This window comes from Apium graveolens, chromosome 10 (genome assembly GCF_009905375.1).
Source record: "Apium graveolens cultivar Ventura chromosome 10, ASM990537v1, whole genome shotgun sequence".
NCBI lineage: Eukaryota > Viridiplantae > Streptophyta > Magnoliopsida > Apiales > Apiaceae > Apium > Apium graveolens.
The window spans coordinates 125763209-125785750 of record NC_133656.1 but is presented as its reverse complement, the minus strand read 5'-3'; positions in this window follow the sequence as shown (position 1 = coordinate 125785750).

The following is a 22542-nucleotide window of genomic DNA, read 5'->3' as shown; positions in this document are numbered from 1 at the left end:
AACTCCTTTACATCAAATATATATACAATATAATTGCAATCGAAGCTTGTCATTATTCAAATGTGACCTTAACTTTTATGTGTGATCCATGTACTACCATAATATTTGAGGTTGCGAGTATGATAAGAGGATAAATTAATAACCTTTATTAATAAGCAAAACCTATTTTTAAGTGATATTTTGATTTCACTTATTTTTTTTGGTACCACCACCTTTTGATTTCACTTTTTATGATTCATGTTATAATTATAAATGTATTATTTTTATACTTTTTGATTTCTATATGACTTATAATTTTATATATATTATTTTTATCAGTTTTTCTTTATTAATAAACTTTTAAGTGGTATTTTGATTTCACTTATTTTTTGATTTTACCACCTTTTGGTACCCTTTTTAAGTGGTACACAAGTATTATTTTTGGTTTAACCAATTTTTGGTACCATCAACTTTTGGTTTCACTTATTATATCTTATAATTCTATTTTTGCATGTCTTTTAATTCTACTACACTTACTTGATTACACCCTTTATTCGTGTATGTATATGTATACGTGTCTTATGATTCTATTAAGTTTGGTTTTATTTTTGTTATCTTATACTTCTACATATTTTATTATTTTTATTTTTGTTATCTTATACTTCTAAATGTTTTATTATTCTACTAAGTTTGATTTATTTTTGTTTCAACCATTGACTTTAACGTACTCCTAATTCACTTATGTATTGCTAATTTAATATATTATACTTACTATAATAAAAGTAATTTTATATTTTTTTAGCATTTTTGAATCATAAACTTTTTTTAATATAATTACTAGAATTCTATTGTAATTATACTTCTTAATTTCTAAGCAACACTCAGACCATCCTAATCGTGACTCGTATTTGAAAATATACTATTTTTAGCCGTTTTGATTTACTATAATTAGTAGAATTATATTTTTATTATACTTCTTGTTAGGTAATGAATATAACACAGAGGGGTGAATGTGTTTTAGATTATTTTTGAGCTTTTTAAACTATTATGGAAGTGGTGAACAAATTAGTCTAACTTGTAGAGATAATATGTTTCAACAGGATTAATAAAACATGCATATGAACACACTATCTTTTAAAACTCACTTAATTTTATATTAAAATCAAGTATGTCTTGCTACAAATTTCTGGGTTCTTTGTTGATAAAAAACTCAGCTTTGTTAGGAAAATGTTGTGAACTTGATGATAAGTTGAACAAAACACCTTAGTAGATTTAACTTAGTGACTTTGTAGCTTTCAACAGATGATCACTTTCACTTTCCGTTGAAAGAGTAGCTTATGTAAAATAAGTTTAGTAGCACATTTCTGCATACTTATATAAGCTTAGTGAACTAGATTTCTGAGAAATGTTTAAGTCATGTTGACTACTAGATTGATATGCAAGATAGGTTGGTTAATTATAAATAGATGATGCCTTGTAATCTTGTATAAGTGAAATGGAGTTAACTGTCAAGAAAATAGTCTCAACGGATGTTTCACAAAGCTTTAACAGATGTTTAGTCAAGCTTCAACGGATGCTCAGATAAAGCTTCAATGGATGATCAATCTAAGTATCAACGGATGATCAACTACAGCTTCAACGGATGATCAACTACAGCTTCAACGGATGTTTAAATTCAAAAGAGCAGTTGATAGTGACTTGACAGTCACATGCGTTGATTGTATGCAAATGCAAAGTAGTTTTGTTTTATTATCTTGTCTTATTGTAATGTAAACTTGGTGATATATAAGCCAAGTGTAGCAAGTAGAACAATTAACTAGAAGAACTAAGCAAGCTTATTTTCCATAGAAATAGATAAGGCTGTAATTGTTAAGAATTTCTCTGTAAGTTTGTTTGTTCACTTGTAAAGCAGCTGTGTGCTATTCAAAGCATCACAGAGTTCTCTATATGATATATATATATATATATATATATATATATATATATCTCTGCTGGATACTTTCAAATCCACCAGAAAGTTTTAAAACTTGTGTTTTATTACTTAGTGTTTTGATTTCTTTTATTATTTCATTCCGCATTACTGTAAATCAAACACTGTAATATATATTGAGTTAGAACATTTTTAAAATCTCAAAAAGAAGCCAGAATTACATTCAACCCCCTTCTATAATTCTTGTTGTATTGTTAGGGAATAACAATTGGTATCAGAGCAAGCTCTTGAAGTACAAAGAGTGTAAAGTTCACAACAATTTGAACAAAACGGATGTTGGAGTTAAAATTCCATTTTTGGACAAAGACAACTATCACCACTGGAAGGTGAAGATGCACCTACATCTTCTTTCTCAAGATGAAGCTTATGTGGATTGCATTGAAAGAGGTCCTCATGTCCCCATGAGAGGTGCTACAGGGAATGAACCATCAGTTCCAAAACCTAGACATGAATGATCTGATCCAGACATTGAGCAAGTCAGGAAAGATAAAAAGGCCATGAATATACTGTTTAATGGTGTTGATAGTGATATGTTTGACAACATAATCAACTGTAAAACAACAAAAGAGGTTTGGGACACAAACAAGATGCAGCTCCTGATTCAGCAATATGAGCATTTTTAATGTGAAGAAAGTGAGTCACTTACTGATATTTTCAGTAGGTTTCAAAAACCACTGAATGCTCTAAAACTGCATGAAAGAGTCTATCAGACAAAAGACTCTAACCTCAAGTTCCTTAGATCTCCCCCAAAGGAGTGGAAGCCAATGACAGTCTCATTGAGAAATTCACAAGATTACAAGGAGTTCACCTTGGAGAGACTGTATGACATCCTGAAAACCTATGAGCTTGAAATAGAGCAAGATGAAAGGATGGAGAAAGGAATGAAGAAGGGATGATCCATTGCACTTGTTGCTGAGTTGGAAAAGGAGAGAGAGATAAAGGTAGAAGCTGTTACTTCACACAGGAGAATGACTGGGCTGCAGATGGATTGGATGAAGATGAAGAAACAAGCTATATCAACCTAGCCCTGATGGCCAAATCAGATGAAACAGAGACCAGTTCATCAAGCAATCAGTTAATCACAACTAACCTAGCACATTTATCTAAAGCTCAGTGTAATGATGTAATAAATGACATGTCCACTGAATTATATCACCTGCGTGTTACAGTTAAGTCCATCGCCAAGGAAAATGCTTAAAATTAAAGAAAACAATATGTTTTTAAGTGAAAGAAATAATGTGCTAGAGACTCAATTTATTGAGTTTAAAAAATTGAAATTAGAATGCAAGGTTGCTAAGGATGAACTTACAGAATCCTTAAAGAAAGAGGAGATTTTAAGAAAGCAACTTGAACGGGAACAGGAAGTGATTAAGGCATGGAAATCATCTAGAGATGTCCATGCTTAAATCACTAAAGTTCAAGGTATAGAATCCTTTTATGATGCAGCCTAGAAAAAGAATAAAGAGAAGCTTGATTCCAACTTAGTTGAAGGACTTTCAACAGATGTGGACTCAATGGATGATGAAAATTATCCGTCGAATAATCAAAAGGATTATCCGTCGAAAGACAATGATCCACATCCGTCGAATGTCAGTAAGCCAGTTAGCAAAGCTAAGCTAGCTAAGTTTAATGATAAGTATGGGTCAGTTTCTAAAAACTTTTTTCCAGGAGAATCAAGTCAAGTGAGAAAAGAAAAGAGAGTTAATGTTGGGCATCTGTCTATCAAGCAAATGAATGACAGATTGGAAAAGATTGAGGTTAAAACAGAATCTAAAAAGAAAAACAATAGGAATGGGAAGGTAGGAATTAACAAACATAAAAACTACACACCTGATAAATATGCACCAAGAAAAATCTGTGTTAAGTGTGGTAGTTTTAATCATTTGATTGTTAATTGCAAGAATGCTATGCCTACTCCCATGTCTGCACCTTCTTCTTTTCCCAACATGACTGCCATGCCTGCTATGTCTATGAATGTAATGCCTGCTCAAAATATGAATGCATAATTTTCTAGTATGCCATTTGCACTTAATCCTTATTATGATGCATTTAGTATACCTCAAATGCCTTTTAGCATGCCTTACTAGAATAACATGTTTGCAAATAGCATGCCTTTTCATGTAAACTAAAATGTGCATGATAATTCTGTTTCAATGAATGGTTTCAAAGGTCCAACTCAAATGACTAAGGATGAATCTGAAATCCCCAAGCCAAATGAGATCAAACCTAAGAAACCTAAGAAAAAGGCTAACAAGGTAGGACCCAAGGAAACTTGGGTACCAAAATCAACTTGATTTGATTTTAATGTGTGCAGGGAAACAGAAAGAATCTTTGATATCTAGACAGTGGTTACTCAAGGCACATGACTGGAGATTCTATCCTGCTCACTGAGTTCAAGGAAAGAGTTGACCTAAGTATTACTTTTGGAGATGACAACAAGGGTTATACTGTGGGATATGGCTTGATTTTAAAGAATAATGTCATCATTGAAGAGGTTGCCCTAGTGGATGGACTCATGCACAATTTGTTGAGTATCAGCCAGCTTTGTGATAAGGGCAACTCAGTCACTTTCAATTCTGAAGCCTGTGTTGTGACCAACAAGAAGAGCAACAAAGTGGTTTTCACTGGAGTGATAAAAAAGAAATATGTACCTAGCTGATTTCAACTCATCAAATGCATAATCAGTAACTTGTCTTCTTAGTAAAGAAAGTCAAGATGAAAGTTGGCTATGGCACAAAAAGCTGTCTCATTTAAACCTCAAGACCATGAATGAGCTAGTCAAGAAAGATTTGGTTAGAGGAATTCCTCAAGTGGAGTTTACTAAGGATGGATTGTGTGATACCTGCCAGAAAGGAAAGTAGATTAAAGCATCATTCAGAAAGAATCTTGATTCAACAATTGAAGAACCTTTGCAACTGTTGCACATGGATTTGTTTGGACCAGTCAATGTGTTGTCCATATCTAGGAAAAAATATTGCCTAGTTATTGAAGATGATTTCTCAAAGTTCTCTTGGACATAATTTCTAAAATCCAAAGATGAATCTAGTGAAATCATCATCAATCACATAAGACAAGTCAACAATCATCCTGAATTCAAAGTAAGAAGAATCAGGAGTGATAATGGAACTGAGTTCAAAAATTCTATGATGAGATCATTTAGTGAAGAGAATGGGATTATGCATGAGTTTTCTGCAGCTAGAACTCCTTAACAAAATGGAGTGGTGGAAAGGAAAAACAGATCTCTTATTGAAGCTACAAGGACAATGCTTGAAGAATCAAAGTTGCCAACATATTTCTGGGCTGAAGCTGTGAATACTGTATGCTACACTCAGAATATTTCTTTGGTTAATCAAGACAAATGCATGACTCCTTATCAGTTGTTCAAGAATAGGAAGCCAACTCTAAATTTCTTACATGTCTTTGGATGTAAATGCTACATCTTAAGAAATCAAACTGATCAACATGGGAAGTTTGATGCCAGAGCAGATGAAGGAATTTTTGTTGAATATGCTGTTGGAAAAGCATATAGAGTCTACAATTGAAGAACCAACATTGTTATGGAATCAGTACATGTTGTGTTTGATGATAAAAAGATTGAAGGACTGCAAGATGGAGATTTCCATGAGAGCCTCAAATTTGATAATGTGGATATGATCTGTGAAGATAGTGATGATGATAGTGATCAAGAACCAATATCCAAGGACAATACAGAAAAGTCTACAACTAATGAAGCACATAACTCAACATCCGTCGAAAGATCAAGTGCATCATCCGTTGAAAGACAATCTGCATCATCCGTCGATAGGGAAAGAGCATCATCCGTCGACAGTGAAAGAACATCATCCGTCGATAGACAAAGAACAACATCCATTGATCCCTGAATAAGATATGGGAGTCAAGTAAGATCACAATCACAAAGAACCCCTTCTTCAAATCAAAGATCCATAAACTCAGGGGGAGTTTCCGATCATCAAAACTCTACTAATCATCAAGAAATAAATGGGGCCTCTTCATCTAGAGCTAATCTACAAAAATAGAGAAAATGGACTAGAGATCACCCTTTTGAGCTAATTATTGGTGATGCATATTCTAGAGTTTAAACAAGGAAAACAACTCAAGAAGAATGTCTGTATAACATCTTTCTTTCTAAGGAAGAACCTAAGAAGGTAGAAGAAGCTCTGTTGGATCCTGATTGGGAGTTAGCTATGCAGGAGGAGCTAAACAAATATGAAAGGAACAAGGTATAGAAGCTGGTACTCAAGCCTAAAGGAAAGAATTCAATTGACACCAAGTGGGTTTTCAGAAACAAGATGGATGAAAATGGCATAGTTGTCAGAAACAAAGCTAGATTGGTTGCTAAGGGCTATTGTCAACAAGAAGGAATAGATTTTGATGAAATATTTGCTCTCGTTGCAAGACTTGAAGCCATTAGAATTTTCTTAGCCTATGCAGCCCATGCCAATTTCAAAGTCTATCAAATGGATGTCAAAAGTGCCTTTCTGAATGGAGATTTGGAGGAGGAAGTTTATGTCAGTCAGCCTCCGGGTTTTGAAGATCCAAATTTTCCTGAATATGTCTACTATCTTTTGAAAACACTTTATGGATTGAAGCAAGCACCTAGAGCCTGGTATGTTACTTTCTCAAAGTTTCTCTTAAAAAATTACTTCACATGAGGTACAGTTGACAAAACTTTATTCTTTAGAAATGTTAATGGCTCTAGTATACTTGTTCAAATTTATGTAGATGATATTATATTCGGCTCTACAGATGAAAAAATTTGCAAAAAGTTTGCCAAATTGATGCAAACTAAGTATGAAATGAGCATGATGGGAGAACTAACTTACTTTCTTGGTTTACACGTTAAGCAAGTTAGTGATGGAATATTCATTAGTCAAACCAAATATATTTATGATCTTTTAAAGAAGTTTGATCTAATGGATTGCACATCTGTAAAAACTCCAATGGCCACTACAACTAAACTTGAATTAAACACTACTGAAAAGTCTGTGGATATTTCAAGCTATAGAGGCATGGTTGGCTCACTTCTGTACTTAACAGCTAGTAGGCCAGATATAATGTTTGCTACTTGTCTTTGTGCTAGATTTCAGGCTGATCGTAGAGAATCTCACTTAGTAGCTATTAAGAGAATTTTCAGATATCTCAAGGGAACAACAAAACTTGGCATTTGGTACCCTAGAGATTCTAGTTTTGATCTAACTAGTTATTCAGATGCAAATTATGCAGGTTGTAAAATAGATAGCAAAAAGTACAACAGGAACCTGTCAATTTCTAGGAAACAAGCTAGTATCCTGGTTCAGTAAAGAGCAAAATTCAGTTTCTACTTCTACAGCTGAAGTTGAATATATTGCTGCTGGTAGTTGTTGTGCACATATTTTATGGATGAAAAACCAACTGTTGGACTATGGTCTGCAAGTGGACAGAATTCCTATTTTCCGTGATAACAGAAGTGCAATTACCATCACTGAAAATCTAGTACAGCATTCAAGAACAAAGCACATAGACATCAAGTACCACTTCATTAGGGAGCATGTAATGAATGGTACCGTGGAACTTCATTTTGTTCCAAGTGAGAAGCAACTTGCAGATATCTTTACCAAGCCACTTGATGAATCCACCTTCTCTAGGTTGGTAAGTGAGTTAGGTATGCTTAATTACTCTTAAATCATATTTGATAATTTTGCAAGTTGTAATGTAGCCGAAGTTAAAATTGATATTTCATTTCTTGATAAAATTTTGACTAAGTCAGAATTTGTATCTCAACGGATGTTCATTATCCGTTAAGAATGAATATCCGTTGAAACATAACATCCGTCGAAGTATCAATTATCACTCTGGGTATCTTATTATTATCTGTCAAAGTGTCTCAATCTTAGCCGTTGATTCTGAACATTATCCATCAAAATTACTTACAGCCTGTATGTATATTTCAACGGATAATCTCAGAATTTTGACAGTTTTATAATTTTTAAACGGCTATTTTGGGCTATTTTTATTGGTTACTTTATTTTACTTTATTACTTTTGATAGTTTATTTCTGAGATAGTATAAAACCAAAAACTATTTTCATTCTTTTTTTTATCATTCTCAAAGCAATTTCTCTAACTCTCTTATTCTCTAAAGCAAACACTCTCTCTGTAACTAAACTCAATCACAGAAATGACACCCGTAGTCAAGCTTATGTCCTCAACTGGCTTTATCTATGAAAAGAACAACTTTGTAGCCTTGGTGAACAGGCAGATTCCGGCATCTAAAGATTATCACAAGATGATGGACTTCATGCTAAATTGCAAATCGAATTATGCCATGCTTGAATCCCCAACCATCTACTGTGAAGTTGTTAAGGAAATCTGTACTACTACAGTGTTCAGCTCCAATGACAAAACTATTACCTTCATTCTTAAAGGTAATGAACACTGTATCAACTGTGATGTAATTGAAAAGTGCTTTAAATTGCCTGAAAATAACACTCTTGCTCCATACACAAATACTGATGTGAGTAACATGCTAATTTCTATGGGTTATGCTCTTGATGCCACTAAACTTGGTAATATTAGGAGACTAGGACTTAGAAAAGAATGGAGCTTTCTATGTGATTCATTTATCAAGGTGTTTTCTGGCATTGAGAACCCAACAAACAAGTTAGATTGTTGGGTCCAAGAGAGGAGAATTATTATTGACTTGAACAGGGCAAATCATCACAAGGATGTTACACATGTGTACATGCCAATCATGGAGGTGTGTCTCTGTCTCTATCACTACTTCTCAACCACCTATTTCTTTGCCTTCAACAGTGGCAATGACATCTGTGAATGTGACCAAATAGATGCCTACCCAAGCCACTAAGCCAAAAATTTCTAAATCAAAAACAAAGAAAGCCCCCTCTGGTTTCTCTCAAAAGAAACCAGTTGCAAAATCTACCAACCACCAAGAGGGGAGTGTGAAGGTGAGTGATTTAGGTGAGGGACATGGTGAACATCAAAGAAGCCCTAAGAATAAGGTTGGAGAGGTGAGTGTTTTCCAGCCTAGCCACACTGTAGTTTTTCAACAAACTACGGTGCTTGAAAAAGACTTAAGCTCATTGCTAGTTGCATCCTCCCAAAAGGATGTAACTATTGAACAAAGCTCTCAGCCAAGAGCACATGCCAAGAGGGTAAGGGACACTAGCTCACCCCAAACTTATACCGGAAAGAAGAAATCTAAACCAACTGGGGATACACAGGGTGCACACACAGTGCCTACTGCAGTCCAAGACTCAATACATGCACCATCTCAAGGTCAGCTTGATGTGGCTCCAACAAATATGGAGTCACATCCAAATTCCTTAATCATAGAAGCTCATGATACAGCAAATTCACCCACACACTCACTGGATGTAGACATGATTCATACATCAATTCCAAATTCTCCAACTTTAACTCTCATGGAGAAGCCAAAAATCCAAGCAAGTGAGCATCATCTTTTAGATGATTTGTTGGCTCACTTGCCATTTCTTTCTGAGTCTACTGAAACATCTGTGCAAGATCTCAAATCAATCCCCACAGATTCAACAGTAGCCTCTACTCCAAACTCATTCATTTCTTCTATCTCAACGGATATGGTTCATCCGTTGAAAAGTGATTGACCTTCGATGGATGTGCTTAACAGCAGTCATCCATTGACACTTAAAACTACTACTTCGACGGATGTTCCTCATCCATTGACAGTCAGTGCACCACTTCAAATCTCAATAATTGTCACAAGTATAGATGACTTAGTAGTAGTACAATCACTCTTAGGACTGAGGGAAGGGAGTGAACTGAGTTGCTCTCAGGAAAAAGGAGAGAAAAAGAGTGAACAAATACAGGCTATTTCTTCCAGCCTATCAAAAGTGAGTGAGGGGAGTTCCACCTTAGTAGGTGAAGGTGAGGGTGTGAGGGTGGTGAGCCAAGGGTAGCCCTTGATGCAAGAAAAGAGAGATAATGACAAAAAAATAGGTACAACTGAATGAGAAGAGCCAATTGTAAGTTAGTTAATGGATGTCAATGAGGCTGACAAAAAAACAGCTAATTCAGCAAGAATATCAAGCTGTTTTAGACTCTGTTTCTTTTGAAGCTGAGGCATTTACTCACCCTATGTCAGCATATCAAGTTCTAGCTGAAAAGGACAATGTGGCTGCAGAAAGGATGCTAAACTTGGTGCATACAACTGCTTCAATGCAAAGGGCAAAAGATGTCATCTCATCCATGCCTCTCACAGCTGGTGATGATGTTGATTATGGAACTGGTGGTTCTGAAGAGTTCTTTGGAGATGAAGATGGTGATGAAGAAGAGTTTATGGACATAGGGGGAGAAGCAGACCCTAGCTCTAGATCAAACATTCTATCTTGGTGTTCTCTAAAGAATGTGATGAGCAACATTTCAAGACTACTCTTTTTCACATCATTCAACAGACTCAAACAACTCTTCAAGCCACCACTAATGCTAGCACCAAGAAGCTTCTACAGGAACACCTCAAATCTCTGTAACTATATCAAATAAAATCTCTTCAATACAATCTGGATGTCACTTCAATCAAAACAGAGATTGACCAAGTCAAGAAGGATGTCTCTGAAAGATTGGATGCTAAATTTCCAAATACAGCAGTGCTTGACATCAACAGACAACTAAGGAATAATTCTAATCTTGCAACTAAAGTGGATTCCCTGGATACAAGACTGAAAGCAGTAGAAGCCTCTCTCACAGCTATTCATTTACATCAAGCACAACAAACTCAGTTGCTTCGAAAGCTGGTGGCTGCACAGACTTCTACCTCCATTCTACTTGATGATAACAAAAAGGGGAGAAAGATTCAATTATCCCAGTTAGTCAAGGAGAGCAAATCAGTGAGGGGAAGGATGTGATAAATGTTCAAATCAGTCAAGTAATAGTTCCAGAAATTACTTTACCAAAGCCACCAGTATTGGACATCATTGATCTGATCCAAATAGCAGTTGCTAAGCTGGATTCATAATCAAATTTCAAGAAGCTTGATGTTGCAGCTGTTGAGAAGGAATTGGATGATAAATGGAGGAAAATAGATGAAGAAATTACAAAGAAATTTGTGCCAATTGAGAAACCAGACAAGACTTTTCATTATCACTCTCAAGTCAAGCAAATCTCTGTGAATGAAATGAGTCTAGGTAGTTTAAAAAAGGGCAAATCTTCATGCATAAAGTCTCCAAAGGCCAATCTGGGTTTGAAGCCTAAGAAGAACTATCCAAATTCATCAGATAAAAATCCTGTGGATCTTATGTTTGAGACTCCAAGGCCAGATGAAAAGAAGCTGTTGGCAAGGTCTATTGTATTTTTCAAAGATCCAGCTGACTCAGTTCTAAAAAGAAGAGTTGCCAAAATCTACAGGAATGGTAAAGAAATTTGTGTGGTGGCTGGACACCCTCAGTTTGTAGAAGCCAAGAAGGAAGAAAAAGAAAGAATCAAGCAAGAAAAGAAGCAGGCTAGTTTAGATGCTAAAAGGCTCAAACAAAAGAAGAAGCAAGCTGCTATCTTGGCCAAACTTCAAGCTGTGAAAATTATAACTGAGATTTCTGAGAAACCACCTGTGATTACTGAAGCTCAAGATCAGAAGATGCTCAATGAACCTCCACAAACAAAGAAACCAAGATACAAGCAAAGAATTAAGAGAAAATTGGACTTTAGTGATGAGGAATTGGAAGATTACATTCCCAACTAGTCTACTTCTACAACTCAAATATCCAGACCCTCAGTGGTGCATGAGGAATTCAAGGTGGATCCAACAAAGAACTTTCATGGTGAGCCTATAATTCCCAAGGATGAGCTAATAGACTGGGAAAGTTTGCCAATTCCTGAACTCAATTTACCTATCTTAAACAAGCCAAAGAGAACAAAGTCTAGGGCAATCAAGAAGGTCAAGCCTGTGAGTTTCAGAACCAAAGCCCTAACCAAAGCTCAATCAACTGTCAATAAGGGAGATCTACTATATATCTGTAACATTAAAGAATTTTCAGAGATTAATCTCTAAATGGATGAACTAGAAGAAGTGAGAGCAATTGATGCTCACAGAAATCTTCCTGAAAGACTGGTGTTCAAGTACAAGGGAGGGAAAGAAATCACATGGCCTCTTCACAAGATTCTTCAAGAAAGCTGCTCTGTAATGATAAAGGTCTTCTCATCCTTCAAGAAAAACTTTGGATTCAATGTAACTTCAAGGAAATTGGTCCTAAAGAAGATAGAAGATCTAAGGAGTAATAAAGCCAATGATGCACTCCCAAAGACTCTATCAATTCCCTTTAAAGGAAATAGAGTGCATTTGAGGCCTTATTGGCTTACGGAATTCATGGACGACAAGGGTGTTAGAAGATTCTTCAGACTGGATGACCAACTCAGTATCTCTAGCAATGAGACTCTATTGGAAATGCAAGAAAAGCTGGATCTATCAGATGCTGAAGAACTTGAATTCCACATATAGCTCCAAAATCAAATAGAAGAAAACAACAGGAAGCTTGGGAAGAAATCTAGACAATCAAGGAAATAGGAATCATCTGCTCAGACTAGAGGAACACCTTGATAATGATTTTGAGAACTCTTGTACACTTTGCTTTGTTCAATTTTAAATAATCTGTAGCACTTATTAGTTTTATCTACTATATTTCAATCTGTACATTTAGGGTGTTTTGTTATCATCAAGTTTCTCTTAATTTATGGCTACAATTTCAGTAGACATAAATTGGGGGAGATTGTTAGGAAAATGTTGTGAACTTGATGATAAGTTGAACAAAACACCTTAGTAGATTTAACTTAGTGACTTTGTAGCTTTCAACAGATGATCACTTTCACTTTCTGTTGAAAGAGTAGCTTATGTAAAATAAGTTTAGTAGCACATTTCTGCATACTTATATAGGCTTAGTGAACTAGATTTCTGAGAAATGTTTAAGTCATGTTGACTACTAGATTGATATGCAAGATAGGTTGGTTAATTATAAATAGATGATGCCTTGTAATCTTGTATAAGTGAAAAGGAGTTAACTATCAAGAAAATAGTCTCAACGGATGTTTCACAAAGCTTCAACGGATGTTCAGTCAAGCTTCAACGGATGCTCAGATAAAGCTTCAACGGATGATCAACCTAAGTATCAATGGATGATCAACTACAGTTTCAACGGATGATCCAATGAAGTTCCAACGGATGTTCAAATTCAAAAGAGTAGTTGATAGTGACTTGACAGTCACATGCATTGATTGTATGAAAATGCAATGTGGCAGCCTAATTACTGGTTTGAGAGAACAAAGAAGCATTACCATTTTCATGCAACGAAGAAGATATTTAAAGATGCTGAAATAAAGTAATGAAATAGCATGAAGTAAGACTAGATGTAGTTTTATTTTATTATCTTGTCTTACTGTAATGTAAACTTGGTGATATATAAACCAAGTGTAGCAAGTAGAATAATTAACTAGAAAACTAACAAGCTTATTTTCCAGAGAAATAGATAAGGCTGCATTTGTTAAGAATTTCTCTGTAAGTTTGTTTATTCACTTGTAAAGTAGCTGTGTGTTATTCAAAGCATCACAGAATTCTCTATCTGATATATATATATATATATATATATATATATATATATATATATATCTACTGGATACTTTCAAATCGACCAGAAAGCTTTAAAGCTTGTGTTTTATTACTTAGTGTTTTAATTTCTATTATTCTTTCATTCCGCATTACTGCAAATCAAACACTGTTATATATATTGAGTTAAAACATTTTTAAAATCTCAAAAAGAAGCCAGAATTATAATCAACCCCCCCCTTCTGTAATTCTTATTATATTGTTAGGGAATAACAAGCTTCTTTCTTGAGAGAGTTACAAGATTTTTAGATCTATTTATTACCTCTAAAACAAAGCATCCAGTGTTTACTGTATAGAACAGTAAACACAGGTTTTACACAGCATGCAATAACATGTACTAAACTCTACTTTAAGTTAACTAAAACTTTATATTTCTGGCTTAGTGTATCTTTGCAAATCGTGCATGTCTGTGACTTTACTTTGTCAGTTAATCTTGGCCTTTGATCATGTACTCTTCACACTGCTTTTGTAGACTTTTCAAATCAGTGATTGATTTATTTGTTGATTGATAATCTTGGATCTTTAACTGGTCTGCATTTTGTACTTTAAGTTTTACATCGAGATCTCTAGTTTTAACTATAGAGAACTTACATCTCGATAAGTATACTGACTTATCGAGATCTCTTAGTTCTCTACAAGTGTTTTGACTTATCAAAGTCTCAGAATTCTCGAATGTGTACTTGACTTGTTGAGATCTCTGAGTTCTCGAATGTGAACTTGATATTTCGAGATCTCTGAGTTCTCGAATGAACTTGGCTTATCGAGGTCTCCAATCTTTGCATGTAGAATTAACTTGTCGATATCTCTAATCTTCATATCTTCATTTTGGCTTATCGATATCTCTGAGTTCACTAATATAGAAATGACTTTTCGATATCTTCAATCTTCATATCATCATTTTGGCTTATCGATATCTCTGAGACTTATCTATAAGATTTAATCTATGACTTGTAGATTTCTTGACTTAGAATATTTTTCCCAAAACAGATTTATTCAACTCTAAACTTCTTCACAATGTCTCTGAGGCATGATCTTCATGATCTTCTTCCAGAGTTTATTCTTAGGCTTGAGACCGTTTACAGAAAAATACTCCAGTCTAATCCATTGATAATTTTACAGACTCAAGTAATATAATACAAAGTGCAAACTTAGATTATCATACAACTTACTTAGGGCTGTCAATTTGACTTAGTCTTGTTATAGTACATGCATGTCTTGCACAACAATCTCCCCCAATTTGTGAGAAGATTGCTTATTACGAATTCATGCCTGGTAACAAGACCAACCCCAAGCTACAATGAACAATTATACTTTACATACAAATTGACAGAAATATAACATTTATACATAAGGAGTTTCTTGAATTTAACAGATACAATCATTAATCAAATTTCTCATCTCCTATTTCTTCTCTAATGAGGTCTTTTAACTTTACAAGTACTTCCAGTTCTTCTATGATTGGTGTTCCTCTTAGAGCTTTAACAAGTTTGAGTTTATCTACTAATGAATAACCATTCAAGAAACCAACCCTAATTTTTGAGAATCTGACAACTTTGTTGTTGAGAAATTGTCCATCCTTGGTGATTCTGCTCATCCCCTTTGCTTTGAGATCTTCAGATTTTTGAATATACATGTCTATCTCCTCAATGTACTTTCTTTTCTTCTCCTCACTTTCAGCCTTGTTTCTTGCTCTTCTTTCTTCCCTTTCTACCAACCATTCATCCAAAACAGATCTCCATGCTTTAGTTGCAGAATCCTTATCCTTTAGCAAGCTTATTACTCTTTTGATCTCTGTGCGTGAAAATGTGTCCATCAAGCCTTTTCCTAGAAATGTGAAGGTTCCATCCTAATAGTAGATTATTACTTCCTTTAATGATACAACCCAAACTCTGACCATTTCTTCAGCTAATTGTTGAAAGTAGTCTTCATCTGAGATGCCCTAGTTTAGAGGTAGAAAATTACTTTGATTAAAGCAGTTTCAAATGGCCTTCTCAGTAACTTGCATTTTCTTTGGTTTTCTCCCAACATATTTGTAGTGAAGCTTGGTTGGTGGCTTAACAGAAGGTAGGTTTGAGATTTTCTTTAGAGATGTTTGGTTTGAGGTGATTGGTATTTTCAGAAGGGTGTTAGCAGTTTGTTTGTACATGAATTTAGGCTCTGAGGTTTGAGGTGATTTGGTATTTGAGTTAGTTTGCTTGGAGGGTTGAGCTTGATTGATTTGGATATTTAGGGTTTGCTGTGGTTCTGAGCCATCTTGCCTTTTCTTCATTCTCCTTTCATCCCTTTTCTTCTTGTGATCACCTTTCTTCTCATCTTGCTACCTGTCATTGCTGTCAGTTGCTCTTGAAGATTGACTTGGATTTGAGCCATAAGGTGTTTGCTCATCATGTTTCTGTTCATCATCATCCATGTCATCTTTTAAATTGTATTGTGATTTTGGCAATATGGTATCAGCATTCACAAGTACCTTTCAAGAATTCTGATCATTTATTCATCTTCAATTTTCTTATTCTTTTTGTGTTTTAGATCAGATTGAAGTGTCATAATCAGCCTCATATTTCATCCAACACGGTTCTTGGGAATATTGAAGATCTTGCATTTCTTGATTTGAAAGCAGATGTAGGCCACCCCTTGCTTGGATATAGATAAGCTTCAGGAAAAGCATCTATTTGAGCCTTTTTGAGTTCATGAAGCAATTGGGTGTCCTCTGTGATGACTACATGTACCTTGTCAATCACTACATCCAGCTCGGATGCTTTTAAAGTTCTGAGATTTGGAAGTGACACCTGGAGACATCCTCAGGACTGCAAAAAGTTCACTGAATTCTTGATCTTGATTTGGTCCTTCTACAGCCTTGTTGAGTCTGTCTTTTCCCACATCTTGAAATAGTTGAGCTTGTGAAGAACTTTGGCCATGCCAAGTCTGAGTTGTTGTGATAGGGTCCTTAGATTTACCAGCATCCTTGGACGGTTGAATCCAAGTTGCTCTCTCCCCATTAGGCTTGTTGATAGGCATGATTAGGGGAGTTGGTATTTGGCCTTAGATCTTCAGGCAATGAGGGCAATGGTATATTGAGCTTTCCTATGATGGCTCCCAAAGCCATAGAATTCTGTATTTGGAGATGCTTGTGAGAGTCCACTAGGGTTCTGATGTCTGTTTGTTGACTCTGCACCAAGGATGTGAGAGCATGTACTTGTGCACTAAGTGAGTCATTTGAAATTTAGAGAGAAGACACTTGCTATTGAAGTTCTTGAATTTTCATGTTAGATGAGTATTGAGATGTGGAGGAAGTAGAGACCTCAAAAGTATCCTACACAGCCTTTTTAATTTCTTCCATGAGCAAGGCTGAAGGAGTGTATCTTCTAGAGTACATCTGATCCATCTTAAGTCTTGTGATAGTGGAATGAGTGATATATTTTTGAACTTAGTCATGCACGGCTACAAATGAGGTTCTTAGATTTTTGACACTAGATTCCACTCCACTTAGATCATATCTTACCATTTGATCAGCAAAAGTATTGAATTTATTTTTGATCTCTGTTTGTGAAGGGATGATTTGATCCATCTTTTCTCTAACCATCTTCATGATCTTGTCCTGATTCCCAGTTAAAGTAATTTGAAGTGCTTTTACAAAGTTGTGGAAAGCTTTAATTTGAGCCTTGTATACTTCATTTACTGCATCATAAACTTCCTGTGGAGATAAGGATCTGGCATTGCTCCCCAAGATGGTTAGATACTCCTCCCTAAATTGAGCTAACACAGCATCCATTCCAATTAAGAATTCCTTGTCCAGCCATGCATCACTGTTTGCATCCTGACTAGCTTCATTAACAATTTTAGTCCGTTAATCTTCAACATCTGTCTCGTAGGATAGCATGATGGCTTGGTAGTCTTGATTTGACATGTTGGATGTGAGAAGCTGTTGTGATATGTGTGCAAGGCCACCAAGTTGGTCAACCATTAGATCATCAACTATTGAAGGTTGAGATGCAGCTTCTTATAGCCATTGGGATATGAGGTCAGGTTCTTGTATTTGTGAGGTGGAAGGTTGATTGGTTGGGTGTGAAGGAGATATGGTAACAGAACCACATGTGACAGGAGTCACATTTTGACTCACAGTTTGCACTGTGGTTATGACAGGGTGTTTTTCTCCACTTGTGGTGAGAACCTCCAGTTGAATTGGAGGGGATTTTGCTGGGTTACTGTCATGTGCACCAGCCTCAAACCCTTGTGCTTCTTGCAGAGCACTATCACATAAATGTGATGTTCTTGCCTCTCCCATAGCAGGGTCATTGGCAATTGTACTCCTAGCCTCAATTGTTAGTGCAATTTTAGCTAGGGTTGTGAGGGGAGTTGTTCCTGTAACAGGAACCTCCAATTGAATTGGAGAGGATTTAGATAGCTCCCCCTCAGGAGTTCTATCCTCAAACCTTACAACTTGTGAAGGCTGATTTGCACATAAAGGTGCAACTGTAACTACCATGGGGTTTTCAGTAAAAACTGCTGAATCCCCCATGTTTGTGATGGTGTCATCAAGGTCTACCCCAGCTAGTAGCCTCTCACCATCTAAATTTGGTGTCTGGGTGGTGAGCACAGTTTCTTGAACGATGTCACTTGAAGTTGGAAACACTTGAGGATTAGAATCAAGTGTCTCAGTGTAGGAAGAAGAAATTTTAGATAGAAGATTTTGAATTTCGGTATTGAGTGTTGGCAGCTCCCCCTGAATAGATGAGGGAGCTTCAAGGGATGTGCTCTCCTTGTGTGTGCCATCCTTATTTCTCCTTCCATACACTTGAATTTGTTCAAGTGATGGTTGTGCAGACTCATTACATGGTGCACTAGGGAGAATTATCTTTTCAATAGAGACACCCTGTTGAGAGGATGCCCCTAGAATCTGTTTTTGTCCCTGTGTTACAACTACATCCTTTTGAGAGGATGCAGAGGTGGCTTGAGTGGTAAGCTATAAGTTTTTAACCTTCTTTCATTTCTTTTTGACCAAGGGTGACTCAGTTTCTGTTTGTTCCTCACCACTCTCATTTATGATTGTCAGGTTTGCCTGCTTTCTCTTCTTTTTACTCACTTCACCCTTTTGAGAGGATGAAGTGGTTAGCTTCCGAGCTTCTAGTGGTACAGAAACAGTGGTCTCAGCTTGGGAAGGCCCCTGTTGGTTGTCCTGTATTTGTACTTTTACAGGTTCAGGGACCATTGCTGTACTAGATTGTGCATTTGATCTCATATCAGACATGGGTGTTAGGACGAAAACACGCGCTAAATTTACATGCAAGTATACGCGTTCACAAGTAATATAGAATTCTTTCTAGTTCGTTCCCATGAAGACTAGTTTAGGTTAACTTCAATCTATGCACTTATGCAACAATGATATGGCTATCGTTCAATGCTAAGACAAATAACAATTTGGATTTTGATTAAACTAAGAGATTATACTAACTAACATTAACTAAGAGAATTGAGGTTGAATTACTTATATTAGACAAACATGGGATTCTAACTTCATTACTACTTCATTCAAAGTCATTGTTCTTAACCTTAGCATGCAATGGTGATGACAACTTATCAGATAACAGGAAACTAGTAAACGCCAACTTTCATTGCACGAATACCCTACTACCAGACATCCACAAAAGAGATAGAAGCTGAATAGACACCAATTATATTGAGACCCTATATGTTTATAGAATCTGACAACATAAAGGTTTAATGCGCAAGTTATCTATCGTGATTACATAGGAAAAGTAAGATGGTTAAAATTACCTACGAATCGTGCATAACAAATACATGCACCTATGCTAGCATGGCAAGTTCTAAACCCCTATATTCAATTTCGCTTCAATAGAGATTAACACGTTATCTTATAAGTTCGCGACGCTCATAAGATGAATAAGCACAACCAATACTAGGATATCATACAATCACCACACAATAAGATAACGAAATAAATTAACTATTGAAATCCATAAGTAAATCCGTTAGAACCCCACGATAACAATTAGTTCATAACCAAACTCATCATCACCGTGGGTTCTGATGAAAGCATGGTATAATAAGCTAAGTATTTATAAACTGATTAAATAACCAAGTACGTATTTAAGAGTATTAGGTTCAATAAATAATAAAACAAGCATCCAAGATTACAACTCAGTCAAAGAATCAGAAGTAAAACAACCATCCGAGGCTTTGGAAAAAAATTATTTTCTTTGCTTTCTTTTTTTGGTTTCTTCGCGCAATCATCCGAGGCTCCTTCCCTACACTCTGCTAAGCATTAAAATATTGTACAACCATTCCTTCTCCCGATTATACCCTGAAATGCAAAACACTACAAGACCCATCAAATACATAAATAACTTGTGTACAAAACATCAATTCGAGCCTTTATAAATCATTCTAAGTGGATATAAAAGCCACTTAACATACCCCCAAACTTGAATCGATGTTTGTCCTCAAGTATAACAGACTCAAAAACAAGAAATAAAAATGTATGAATGCAACTAACATGAATGTAATGATCCTCTTAGAATAACTAAACCAACCAATGAGCAACATCTCAACAAATGCAATTATTTGCACAAAGTTCAATTAAATCCCACAAATCAACTCACAAGCTAGAAACGTGCGTGTATGCGAATGCTTAACAGATTTACTCTCACAATTAGATCAGTAATCATAACTCATCACTCATCAAGGCAATCACACGGTTATAAACAGAATACACGATAAACTCAAAATAACTGATAATATTTCAATTTTTATATCGGAGTTATACTCGGAATCAGGCTTTTATTGATAACACATAACAACACAAACATGCTTATTTGAGCGTGCAATGAGTGAGGTCCACAAAAGACTTATGCAATAATACCCATGTAGCGAGCGTTAGGTTAGCGAATCCCAGACTATAAAAGCCTTAGGTCACTAGGCACAAAGTCCCCTAGAACTTAATAACTCGAGTATTAAAGAGCCCACTCGTGATCAATTATGCGTAACACATATTTTTTTTCATTTTTTTCTTTTCTTCTTTTTTTCTCTTTTTTTTCAACAATTTCTGAACGAGTGCATTACGCTCCATCTCGCTCAACCCTAAACTACTCATATAAATATGAGTCGGCTACTAGCCATTTGACACCTAGCCACAACAACTAGCAATGAAATCATACTTTTCTCCAATTTTTAAATATCCATGTTATTTTGCCACTAAGAGAATAGTATATATTCTAGATATAAACTACTGATTAAACCTTGACAAACAAACAAACCATGATCATGATCTAGCACTCAAGCAACCTATAAGACTTAGTGAATTTTTTTTTGTTTCTAGCATGCAAATCAATTCGTTAGAATTAACATTCCTTCTAAACGACATCACTACACTCGCATCAATATCACAAATCAATCGGAACAGTAACCTCAGGGATCATGATAACATACTAACATGCAAAATAAATATGCAAAATAAATAAAAAAACTACATGACAAATATGAAACTATATGAACTAAACTATCATGAATATGCAACTATATGGACTCACATAAACATATTCCTTAACTACCACCCCCAAACTTAAAATTTTCACTGTCCTCAGTGAAGGTAATAGTAAGGAATAAAGGCATCCCTACTCGGAATCAGGATGGTCATCACCCTCCACGGGTGGAGTGTCATGAGGCGGGTACACAGAATCCTCCCCAAAAAATGGCCACTGAATGTCTACCCCTGTGGCTCTAAAAGCTGTCCCCAACTCCTGGGTAAGGTCATGTATAAACCTATTATGGATGTCATGCATTGTATCCATCCACCTCATCAAGCGCCTATACTGCGCTGAGCCCAAACCAGCATCGTCCTCTATATCCTGCTGCTACGAAGAACTGACCTCGCCCATCTGATGTCCCCATGCCACTCTACATGCCTGAGAAGAACCACCAGCATAAGTCTGATCGGCTGGCTGACCACCTAGAAAGTGATCATAAGTGTAGCCAAATCCCTTCTCATCAGCCTTCCCCCCAAACCACTCATGCATCACTGTGATCGTTGAACTGTCAATAGGGGAACTAGGCAACTGCAGCTGCTCATGTGCGAGCCAATGAACTCCAACTGTCACACACAGCTTCATCATAATCGACGCATATGGAATAAAACCCGTAGTGATCCCACGCATAAACCTCAGAATACCCTGATAAATAATGGAGCCAACTCGCCTTGAAATATCCCTCACAACAACTTGGCATGATCCACAGTAACATCGGGCACATGTGAAGAAGACATGATGTTCGCACAGATAAAAGAGTTTCATGCACGAGCGAACATGTTCATGCAAGAGGCAGGGAAAGTGGCATACTCGTTCGTCACCCAATCCTCCTGAGCCGGCTGTCTCTCGGGCTGGTTAATCACCCGACGAATAGCCTCCGGCGTATAATCCACCGTCAACCCCTGAACCACCGAGTACCCGTTCTTATCCGCCTTCGTGTTTGCATAAAACTCGTGAACAACACTCATGGACACAGCAGCGGGTGCCTCACAAAAAGCAACCCAACCCATCTCGAAAATAATCTCCAAAAGCTTACCATCCCTCCCCGATGATAGAAAACCCCTCTCCTTCACTATGGGCTTCAATAGCAGCCTCGTATACTCCGTTTCAGCCTCCGGAGTAGCAAACCTAGGTCTCACACCCCAAACACTCTAAGAATCAGTGTTGTTGCTGCTAACTTGAGTACTTGATCTCTTGGGTGCCATTGGATTTGAATAAGTTGAGAAAAGAGAAGTGTTTAAGAGAGATTTAGGTTTGAGAATTGAAAAGTATGGTGGAGATGATTGTGTGTAAGTGTATGTATATATAATGATTAGGAATAATAAGTGGGATATAATTGTGGGATAGTGGGGATAATGGGTTCGCTTAGGAGAAGGAATTTGGGGTAATGGA